Raw genomic sequence first — 9,758 nt, forward strand, 5'->3', positions numbered from 1 at the left:
GAACTTGCTTGACTCAGAGCTGGATGGTCCTGAGTACTGCCTCCTTCAGGATGAGGTGCTGAGGCACAGAATGGCCTAGAGAGAAACTGGCCGAAGAGTAAGAAGACAGAATGAATCTTGCAACATTTTCTATGGTGACTTTGCTTTTCTTCTGTTCTGTCTTCCCCCTTTAAGGTGGCTTATAGCGTTGAAACAGATGTGGGGAACAGAGCCGCCATGGATACCCCAGCCCAGGAAGAACCTAAGTTCCAGTTTAAATTCCTAAGTTCTTGGCTAAATAAGAGATCATTTGTGTTAACCCGGCTCTCGTCTCTTGTGGTCACGTTTTGTGGCAGCTTAAACCTCTCCACATCTCGGGCCGCGTGTCAGAGCGTCCTTTTGTATAAAGCGAACACTGTGTATTATCCAAAAGTAGAAATGTTTGCAGCGATGTGGTATTCTTGTCTCTTGGATAAGACAGCAGATATATACGAAAATCAGGTTTTATGGAAAAAGTGGGCCGGACACGGGTTCATTTGGCATTTGGAGGTCAGCCATAGCCCTTTTTCTAAGTGTGCAACTCACATCAAAAATTCAAAATAGTCTACATTAAGATTCGTTAATGCGCGTTTGACTTTTCGTCTAAAAGATTTTCGCCATTTAGCTTCAACGGGTGGACTACAAAGCAATGCTCCAAAAAAGTTTGACATTATAGATTGTCGTTTGTATTCCTCATCATGTCTTAGTAGGCTTCTAGGGGATTGTGGATGTGCTTTCTGCTTTTGGCTCCGATGTATGCGCTAAAATGTCACGCAAACTTTAAAGCCCACAGAACTCAACTACGCAAAACCGTTTGAGAGGAGAGGCGCATCAGGATGGAATGCCGTTTGAGTTTCGATAAGTCGTCAAGACTATATTTTCAGGGATCATTTCTATAGTTCTTTGCTTGGAAATGTGTTTCGAAAGTGTTTGTCTCCCCACCCACGATGACGAGTCATGATGCTCCTTTCTGAGCGTGAATTGGGTGCAGAGCAACATCTTTAGTTGTAAGCTCTGCGTTGTTGATGAACGTTCTGTATTGCCTTTTGCAATATGGAAGAAAGGGGTGTGTTCTGAGTGGTGTTTCGGTGTTCTTTAAACTGGTTTCTTTTTTTCCAGAGAACTGTACTTTATATAAAATAAACTTTGCTGAGACGCAGAACTGTTTGTGAGGATTGGGTACCGTATGTGGTGTAAGACAGCAGTTGCGAAAAGCATTTTTATGTCAAAAAAAAAAAAGTGGTCCAGATAAACGTTCACTCTGCGTTTTGAAATCAGCTGTTGCGAGTTTTCTAAGAGAGCAGTCGCCGTCAAGTTTCTGAGATGCCTAGGTTAAAAATGGTTAGTAAGTGCGTGAATTTTTCGTTGGATGTGAACTCTGTGTCGTTGATGAAGGTTCTGTCTTGCTTTTGTCAACATTGAAGAAAGGGGTATGATCTGAGTTCTGTTCCACATTTGTGCCTTTTGAGAAAGTGGTTTGTTTTAGGAGCTTTTCTGGAATGCGTTGTGGCAATCCAGTATTGGAAACAGAAGCCCAGGAGCAATGGAGCAAGTCCTAGCTAGGACAAGTCATCAATCACGAGCACTTCCACCGACTCACCCTCCAAACGTGGAACTACCCACAGCTGTAGCTAATGATGGCCTATGGAGGTCACCATAAAACTGGGAACTTGCTTGACTCAGAGCTGGATGGTCCTGAGTACTGCCTCCTTCAGGATGAGGTGCTGAGGCACAGAATGGCCTAGAGAGAAACTGGCCGAAGAGTAAGAAGACAGAATGAATCTTGCAACATTTTCTATGGTGACTTTGCTTTTCTTCTGTTCTGTCTTCCCCCTTTAAGGTGGCTTATAGTGTTGAAACAGATGTGGGGAACAGAGCTGCCATGGATACCCCAGCCCAGGAAGAACCTAAGTTCCAGTTTAAGTTCCTAAGTTCTTGGCTAAATAAGAGATCATTTGTGTTAACCCGGCTCCCGTCTCTTGTGGTCACGTTTTGTGGCAGCTTAAACCTCTCCACATCTCGGGGCGCGTGTCAGAGCGTCCTTTTGTATAAAGCGAACACTGTGTATTATCCAAAAGTAGAAATGTTTGCAGCGATGTGGTATTCTTGTCTCTTGGATAAGACAGCAGATATATACGAAAATCAGGTTTTATGGAAAAAGTGGGCCGGACACGGGTTCATTTGGCATTTGGAGGTCAGCCATAGCCCTTTTTCTAAGTGTGCAACTCACATCAAAAATTCGAAATAGTCTACATTGTAGCGTATGCACACGTATCAGGATAATCAATAAACTTTGGAATGTTCAGAATGCTTTTAGCATGCTGGACTGGGTTGTAAAACCCCCCCAGAGACTGACCAGATCCACATTCCAACACCCCACACACACAGGGACACACAAAAACACACACACAGACAGACACAGAAACACACAATCATACATTTTCAACTGTATTTGTAAACTACCACTATGCTGAAATATATATTTCATATATTTTTAGGGCCTATGCATGTTTCCTAGTGTTTAAATGAGTGTATTTGTGCTAGTGTGCATTTTAACGATATAATTTTGTCTGTAAACCATAACTTCTCTCCTATGCCTTTCTGACCTATCGAGTTTGGTCTCGCCGTAAAGCTCCGGACACGAGCTATTTACTGAGATATGTCACACCGCTGACAAATGCATTTTTCTATGTGTTTAATGATACTGTGAAGAACACACTCCATTTGGAGATCTGAATTGATAGTCATAACTCATGCAGATTAAGTCGTGAGGCCAAGCAAAGGAAAAGCTTTCCCGCCAACTTTGCACCCATGTTATTGGCTACCCCACCTCAAGGAGGTGTGTCGGCTTATCTGTCATAAAAGCAAGGACGCCCTCTCTCCCGTGCTCTCTCCCGATTGTCTCACGAGCATCTCGTGCACGTTTTTCCCGGACCCCTCCGGTGACCACGCGCTGCCACCGCGCTCAGCTTCGGGATCGCCATCTTCCAGCGAAACTCACTCTCGTCCTCAGTTCAAACCTTCCCGCTGAACGGAGGAAGCCAACGAACTGCACCAGCGCTAACCTGAAATTCGACACACGCAACCAATGCAAGTATACTGCCGTTTCTCAATCTTAGATGATGAAACTGATTTCCGTGCTGGCTTAGGACTGGTTGTGAGTTTGCTACTTGCCTTCTCTCTCTTTCCTTCTCTACTTCTATTCTTGTACATAGGTGTGTATTTTCTTGTATATATATTTAGAACCTCTGTATTCGTAGTTTGCATATATTAAAACGTTATTCATGCTCGATTGTTCTGTTTGTTCTTTCAGCGGAAAACCCAAGTCACTTTAACGTTTTTTCGATCGCTTTATGCTTTAGTTATTTTCATGGCCAGAGAATAACTCCGTTTATAATATTCTGTGAGGGACTTAGTTTGCTGGACAAACGAGCAGTTTCTCTAAATAATTATTAAACCAGAACTAATCATATATGTAATTGATTATAATTCGTTGTAATTGATTCACAATATATGTTTAATTCCCCATTGGGTCGATATATGAATCATAATTTATTCATAACCTTATGAATTATTATATTCATATTTCATCCATAAATTGATTAATAACCGCTACACATTCGTTACATATATTATTTGGTGGAGAATGCGCGAGCAACGTTTTAAACTTGGTTTTCGGTAAAAGAGCAATGTAGAATAATTTTGTATGATTTAACTTACAATGCGCGCTTTATTCAGTGAGAAGACGCACGGGTCCTCACTACGCACCGTTAACAAGCTGCTGTTTGTGTCTAGAAACACTGCAGGCATAGCCTTGGTTGACCGTGAAATACACTGCAGTCCATTGATATCTCAAGCTCGTATCTGTGAAGGACGACAATCTTTGCAGTAAGTTACAGTTTTGAATATTAATTTCCGCTTGAATAAACGAATTGAATCGTGTTCAGCGAGTTTAGAGGGTCGTGGCGAGATTCCTGCGACCACTCTTTCGAGGCCTCATTATATTTACCCGCTATTGAATCTGAATTTCTTGTGTCGTCCAAAAATTCACAATAGCCGGTTTGCTCCTGGGTTACGTCGTTTGGACTAGCTACCCAAAACCACGTGATCCCCGTTACAGATCTAATCGGAAAAGCAGTCCGTCTGGTTTATCGATTGATGTGTAATAATTTGGAGCTCGTATCAGCATTCTGATCCAATGTTGATTAGTAACAGCGGCGAAGCAATCCCGCAAAAGTTACATATTCGCGTGCATTAAAGTTTGCACCAAAGGGACTGATTCCCAGAGTTGTGTACCCGTGAGTAAAACGGTACACATATATTTATGAAAGAATCCGCTGAGGTTCTATAGTTGTAATCGTGACCGTGCAGTTAAAACAGCGTAAGGGTCAGAAACCCACAAGCGCGCTCGTTTTTGTATCACGAATTAAAGAAAGGGGATGCAGTAACTCTGACCAGACGCCAGAGGGCAGTCTGCTCAGGTGTGCCACCCCTCCCTACTTATTGGTTGTGTGGACTCAGTGACGCCACCGCGTGGACGTTCTGAGTTAAAGCCGCTCCATACTTTGAACTGAAATTATCTCCAAGTTATCTTTTGCTTCTCTATACTGCGGGGAGTTGTAAAAGTAATTTGCTTTTGGTGGTTATGCTTTCCAATCATTGTTGGAATGTGGTTTACTGATTTAAATTTAATTTAAACACGTTTAAATTTTTAATTTAAACTGTTTCCCTTCCAACAAGGGAATTCACTTTCTGAGAGTGCGCCCCTGGTGGACACTGTCAGATAAGTCAATTCTCTTTTCCCTTGTATTCTTTTTCCTGTATTCACAGATCTACTTTATTTTATTTTATTTCAGTTTATTTATTTTATTTTTATTCCACTTTGTGTTATTTCATCCATTCCCTTTTTGTCTTTTCTCTCTCTCAAGTTATTTCTTTAGTTTACTTTGGAAATTCATTCCCTTTATTACTTAATGTTTTATTTTATTCACTCTTAGTTCTGGGTCCTGTGTGTTATTGGCTGGCAATAATATTCACGCACACCCAAGCCTCCCTTATTTCATACACTTATTTTGAATTTAATTAAATAACATTTAATTCAATTTTAAAATTAAGTAGTGGCAATCAGTTGGCATTTTGCTATCAACAAGCAATTCTCTTTAGGAAAAATCTGCAAATAGGGAAGGCTTTCTCTTTTCTTTCTCCCATTCTGTTATTCTATGCACTCATTTAAATTTAATTGAACAAGTTTAATTCAAATTTGAATCAAGTGCCTCTGAATTATCCTCTTTTCGCTTCTTCCCATCCTGTTATTCTATGCACTTATTTAAATTTAATTGAACAGAGTTTAATTCAAAATTTGAATCAAGTGCATCTGATTTGTTTTTGTTTTATGTTATTTTTACTTTTGATCTGCTTCCAGCTAGTTCCTTTTATACCCCTACTCTTTTATCCTACACACTTAATTAGTTAAATTCTATTTAAACAAGATTTAAATTGAGTTTTAAATTTACAATTAAGTCGTGTTTACCTGATTGTTTGTGCACTTGCAGATAAGGCCCTTTAGCGCCCTGGGGTGAGCTGACGGTTGCTCCAGTGAGTTCCAGTGAGTGGAGCTACCTGGCCTGGCGCTTCTTACACTAACCGTGTGTGAATCGTGGACATTCTGACCCCGTATCACGGGCAACACGCAAGGACATCAGCGAGTTGTGTATCAGGTACAGGGAGGCAACGAGACCCGGGGTGACAACAAGCGGCAATTTTGTTTAATTTCCCTGCTCAGGCTTCTGCACGACAGAACCGCCCGTTTGGAGTAACTGCCCGTAAAGGGGACAGACTCTGAGTTCAGGAAAAACTCAATCTTGACTGGTCACTCGGGCCGTTGGCGCAAATACCTTACCGAAGTGCGCAATTGTACTGGTGTTCCCTGTTTGAGAGGTTGCACCGTGGTACAAAGGGGACAGGTGGCCACGGACACCGCAGTAGAGTGTTTGAACGTCGAGGAAAGGTTGCCTGCCATTGAGTTCTTATCTGAGCACCCACAATTCACCCAGGCCTAAATTAGTGACATACAGTCATTTCACCTAATTGAAAGCCACAGAATATTACATATTCTTCAATTACTCAGGTGCGGGCCAACCCTTATGCTCTCGATCCATACCATCCCTCTAGGTTTTATGACGCAACAGTGCACTCGCCGGACACCGTCATAAACCCAGCTGGAATAGGAAGTTTAAGTTTCACTTCTCCCCTCTAGCCCTTCTGTTTTAGTTTATTGCGATTCTATTTTTATTCCTTTCTATTTGTTTACTGCTATATTTCTCATTTAATTGCATCCACCCTGTTCTGTTTTGCTTCTCTACTGTGTTTGTTTCTTTCAGTTCATGTAAAAGCAGAGCCTGTGAGAGCCATCACGGAAAACTGAGTAATAGATAGACGACCGAGCAGCGAGAGTCATCAAAGGACTCTTAGGGCTACCGCCTGTCAAAATCTTTATTCAAATCCGGCACTCACCCACACAAATTGACCCGCGTGGTCCTTTTGGCTATCGACAATTAAGTGTCTAGCCTACATTCCACTAACTGTCTGCACCAGTTAACTGGAACCAAACCAAAGAAGTATATAATCATGCATTATTATAAGTCGTTAGCCCTGCGCGTGCTTGCATTGGTTCTGTTTGTGCTGTCTTTCTCTCGCCAACAGCAAGCTAACGTGTTCAGAGCAGCCAGCCCCAGCACCCATGGGGACGGACTCAAGACCGGGTTGGGCTCCCTGACCAGCACAATCCTGCCCAACGACGCTGTGGATCCCCAGCACCTAAGCAACGAGCAGCTGGACGACAACCTGAATCGACTAATGGCCCACGATCCAATGCCGAGCTACAAAGAGTGGGCGAGAGTCATCCGAGCCATCGCCCACAACCTCAAGCTCCAGGCGGAGGACGCCCGGAGGAATCAGGCCCAGATTCATCGTCACCACGATCAGCGACTCGTCGAGACCCAGGACCAGCGTTGGACAGCGGACGAATCCAAACCCGAGCTGCAGGAGGAGCTGCAAAGACTTCAAAAAGCCCTTGCAGAGCTCCACCTGGAGGTGGAGCGTAGAAAACTGACTGGAAAACTCCAACACAGCGAAGCTCCCCTAGCCAAAGCAGAGACTACACTGAAAGACAGACACACTAAAGCCCTGACCTGTGAAAATCATCTCAAACAGGCCCAGAAAGGAGTTATGGCTCCGAAACAACAAAGAGACTATGTGAATGAACTTGACACTGGTTACAGAGTACTGAAAAGTGGCATGGGAGGGGAAACACACATCACCGAGTTTCCCCTAACCAGTCAAGAAGCCCTAATTCCAAATGGGGTTAAAAGTCCACTGCCCAAAACGTCCAACGGCCAAGAACCTTCGCCAGCAGCTGTCACATCCAACTGCCAGCACCTGCGACAGGTTCTGATCCAAAAGCTTTCTGACCCTGCATCAGATCAAGGGCTCCCTGCTGCCATGGACCTAAAACGGGGCAGACTGAATAACCCATACACTTTCTACAGCCGAATGCAAAGAGGGTACTACGGAGCACGTAACCAGCCAGCAACGGAGGAAGATTTCATCTTCAACCCTCTGCTTCTCCGAGAGCTGCACCCTGCGGTGAGTGATCATCTGGCAGCCTTGGCCTGCTCAAGCAGCATGTCTATTCAGCAGCCGCGAGACTTGGTCGACGAAGCTCAAGCCAAGCAGAGAACTGCGTCTAAAAAGACTGTAGAAATTCCAACCAGTTACCCAGACTCCGATCACTGTCCAGAAACCTGTCCTTACCTTTTTGAAAGACTGAGAAATGAAGCTGAAAGACAAACTCAGACTCTCAAGTCACAAAGATGTGAGCTGAATGTGCAGTCGCACAGTCCAAATGAGGTCCACCTTGAACACACAGCTCCCACACACCACACCATTGGTCGAGTGAGCCTGGTACCTCCTGTGTGCGTAGCGCAAATGGACACGTTTCTCTGTTCCACTCACAAAGACCTGCTAGACTGTTTTGAGCCCTTATTGAACGCCAGACCACTGAAAATCTGGGCTCAAGTGTGTGAACTTCTGCCTTCCCAGTCACCCAGGCCACCTGAGCCAGACGGTCAGGTCACAGAGGTCGCGGGAAATCTCCCAGCTAACCGCGGGAACCCGGTCTTAGAGCACAGTTCAAGTTCGCTACCCGGCACACTTCAACCCACCATAGACTGTAGCTCCCTCTGCTCCAAGGTCATGACAGACTCACAGCTGAATGATGTAACTACAACAGACATTATTCTCACACTGTGGGCAGACAACTCAGCCTTCAGCCACACGCTGTTAAGTGCCCTCATTGAAGGAACACCGGACCTCCCATTTGTCAACATGCAAATACGCTTCCCATTGGACTTTCGTCTGTCAACCATGATGACCGTCAAGGACATCTGCGTTGTGAACTTCAAATGGAACAACCGGCATTTAACCCATCACTTCCTGGTCCTTCCAGACATCCTGATGCACTCTAATGCTCATACGGACAGTGCAAATGAGTTGTTGTGGGCCCCAATGACTGTACAGCTTCCTGTTGTTCCTGTCAACACTGCCAACTTCCTGTCAGGCCAGACTATCCAACAGGTCTGCATCCTGATCAACATACAGGAACTTGTAGTACCACCTTACACCAAAGGGGGTGCTGTTTGGATCAACATACAGGAAATTGTAGTACCACCTTACACCAAAGGGGGTGCTGGTTGGCTCAACAGGCAATGTGGTCAAACCCTAAGCCACATGCTGGGCTCCTTCACACTGTCACCTGAAGGCGTGGAACTTGGACTTGCTCTAAAAGCCACACCGCTAACTGAAGTGTCACCCTACGTAGTTCACAGCTGGCTCAACGAATGCATGGTCACAGACATCAGCATTCCCAAAGCCCACCATCTAGAATGGATAATGGACCACGGCCCCTATGACTTTGAACGCAAGTTAACAGTCATTAACTTAATACCAGCTGCCATGGTCCCAGAAGGAAGCTTAAGCAACACAAGTTTCACAGCATCCTTCAAGAGCATCTCCATCACTTCCATCAAACTGGTACCCACAGAACAGGTGCACAGAACGGAGCTGATGGAGGACAAACACCTTGCAGTACCCACAGTCGCTAACCAGCCTGCCTGTGAAACTCAGGAAAGCGCTGCACCTCGGACAGCCAACCTGACAGCTTACACTACAACAGAGGAGCCCTTCCCAAGGTTTGAGCCTAAAGGCCAACAGATCCAGAAAGATGCAAGTGCGCTAAAGAATGATGCAGACTGTCGAAGACTCAGAAACGTCTTGCACAAATTCAAAGTGACATTTGACAAAGACCTTTTATGCTGTGGTCTCACTAAACTTCACACAGTGCATAGTGCAACACACCCAAATGCTCCTCCCACCTTAATCAGGCAGTACGAAGGTCACATCGCCCCACATGAACCAGTACAGGAGGTTGTTCATTCAACAGAAGGAAAAGGTGTTATCTGCCCATGCAACAGCACCTATTCAGTCCCTACCTGGTCCATTGTCAAACCAGACAGCAAGTGGCGACCCACCAGCGACTTCAGGAGGCTGAACCAGCAGGTGCCACTGCCACAACGTGCCAGAAAGCACAAGTCTGCACGGAGCGGAGATTCAGCTGCCTATCAAAACTGCTATAACAGCACACCAGCGTTGACACTTGAGATACTGGTACCCCAACAACAGCG

The 9,758-nt window shown here is 44.7% G+C and overlaps 1 non-coding gene across 1 annotated transcript; it reads left to right on the plus strand.

Moving 5' to 3' along the window:
* Positions 1–886: 886 nt before the first annotated feature.
* On the plus strand, positions 887–1,100 carry LOC137019570 (small nucleolar RNA U3). Its single transcript, XR_010895109.1, has one exon. It is a non-coding gene; the product is annotated as a small nucleolar RNA U3 (small nucleolar RNA).
* Positions 1,101–9,758: the final 8,658 nt, after the last annotated feature.

The sequence above is a fragment of the Chanodichthys erythropterus genome, chromosome 4, assembly GCF_024489055.1.
Source record: "Chanodichthys erythropterus isolate Z2021 chromosome 4, ASM2448905v1, whole genome shotgun sequence".
NCBI lineage: Eukaryota > Metazoa > Chordata > Actinopteri > Cypriniformes > Xenocyprididae > Chanodichthys > Chanodichthys erythropterus.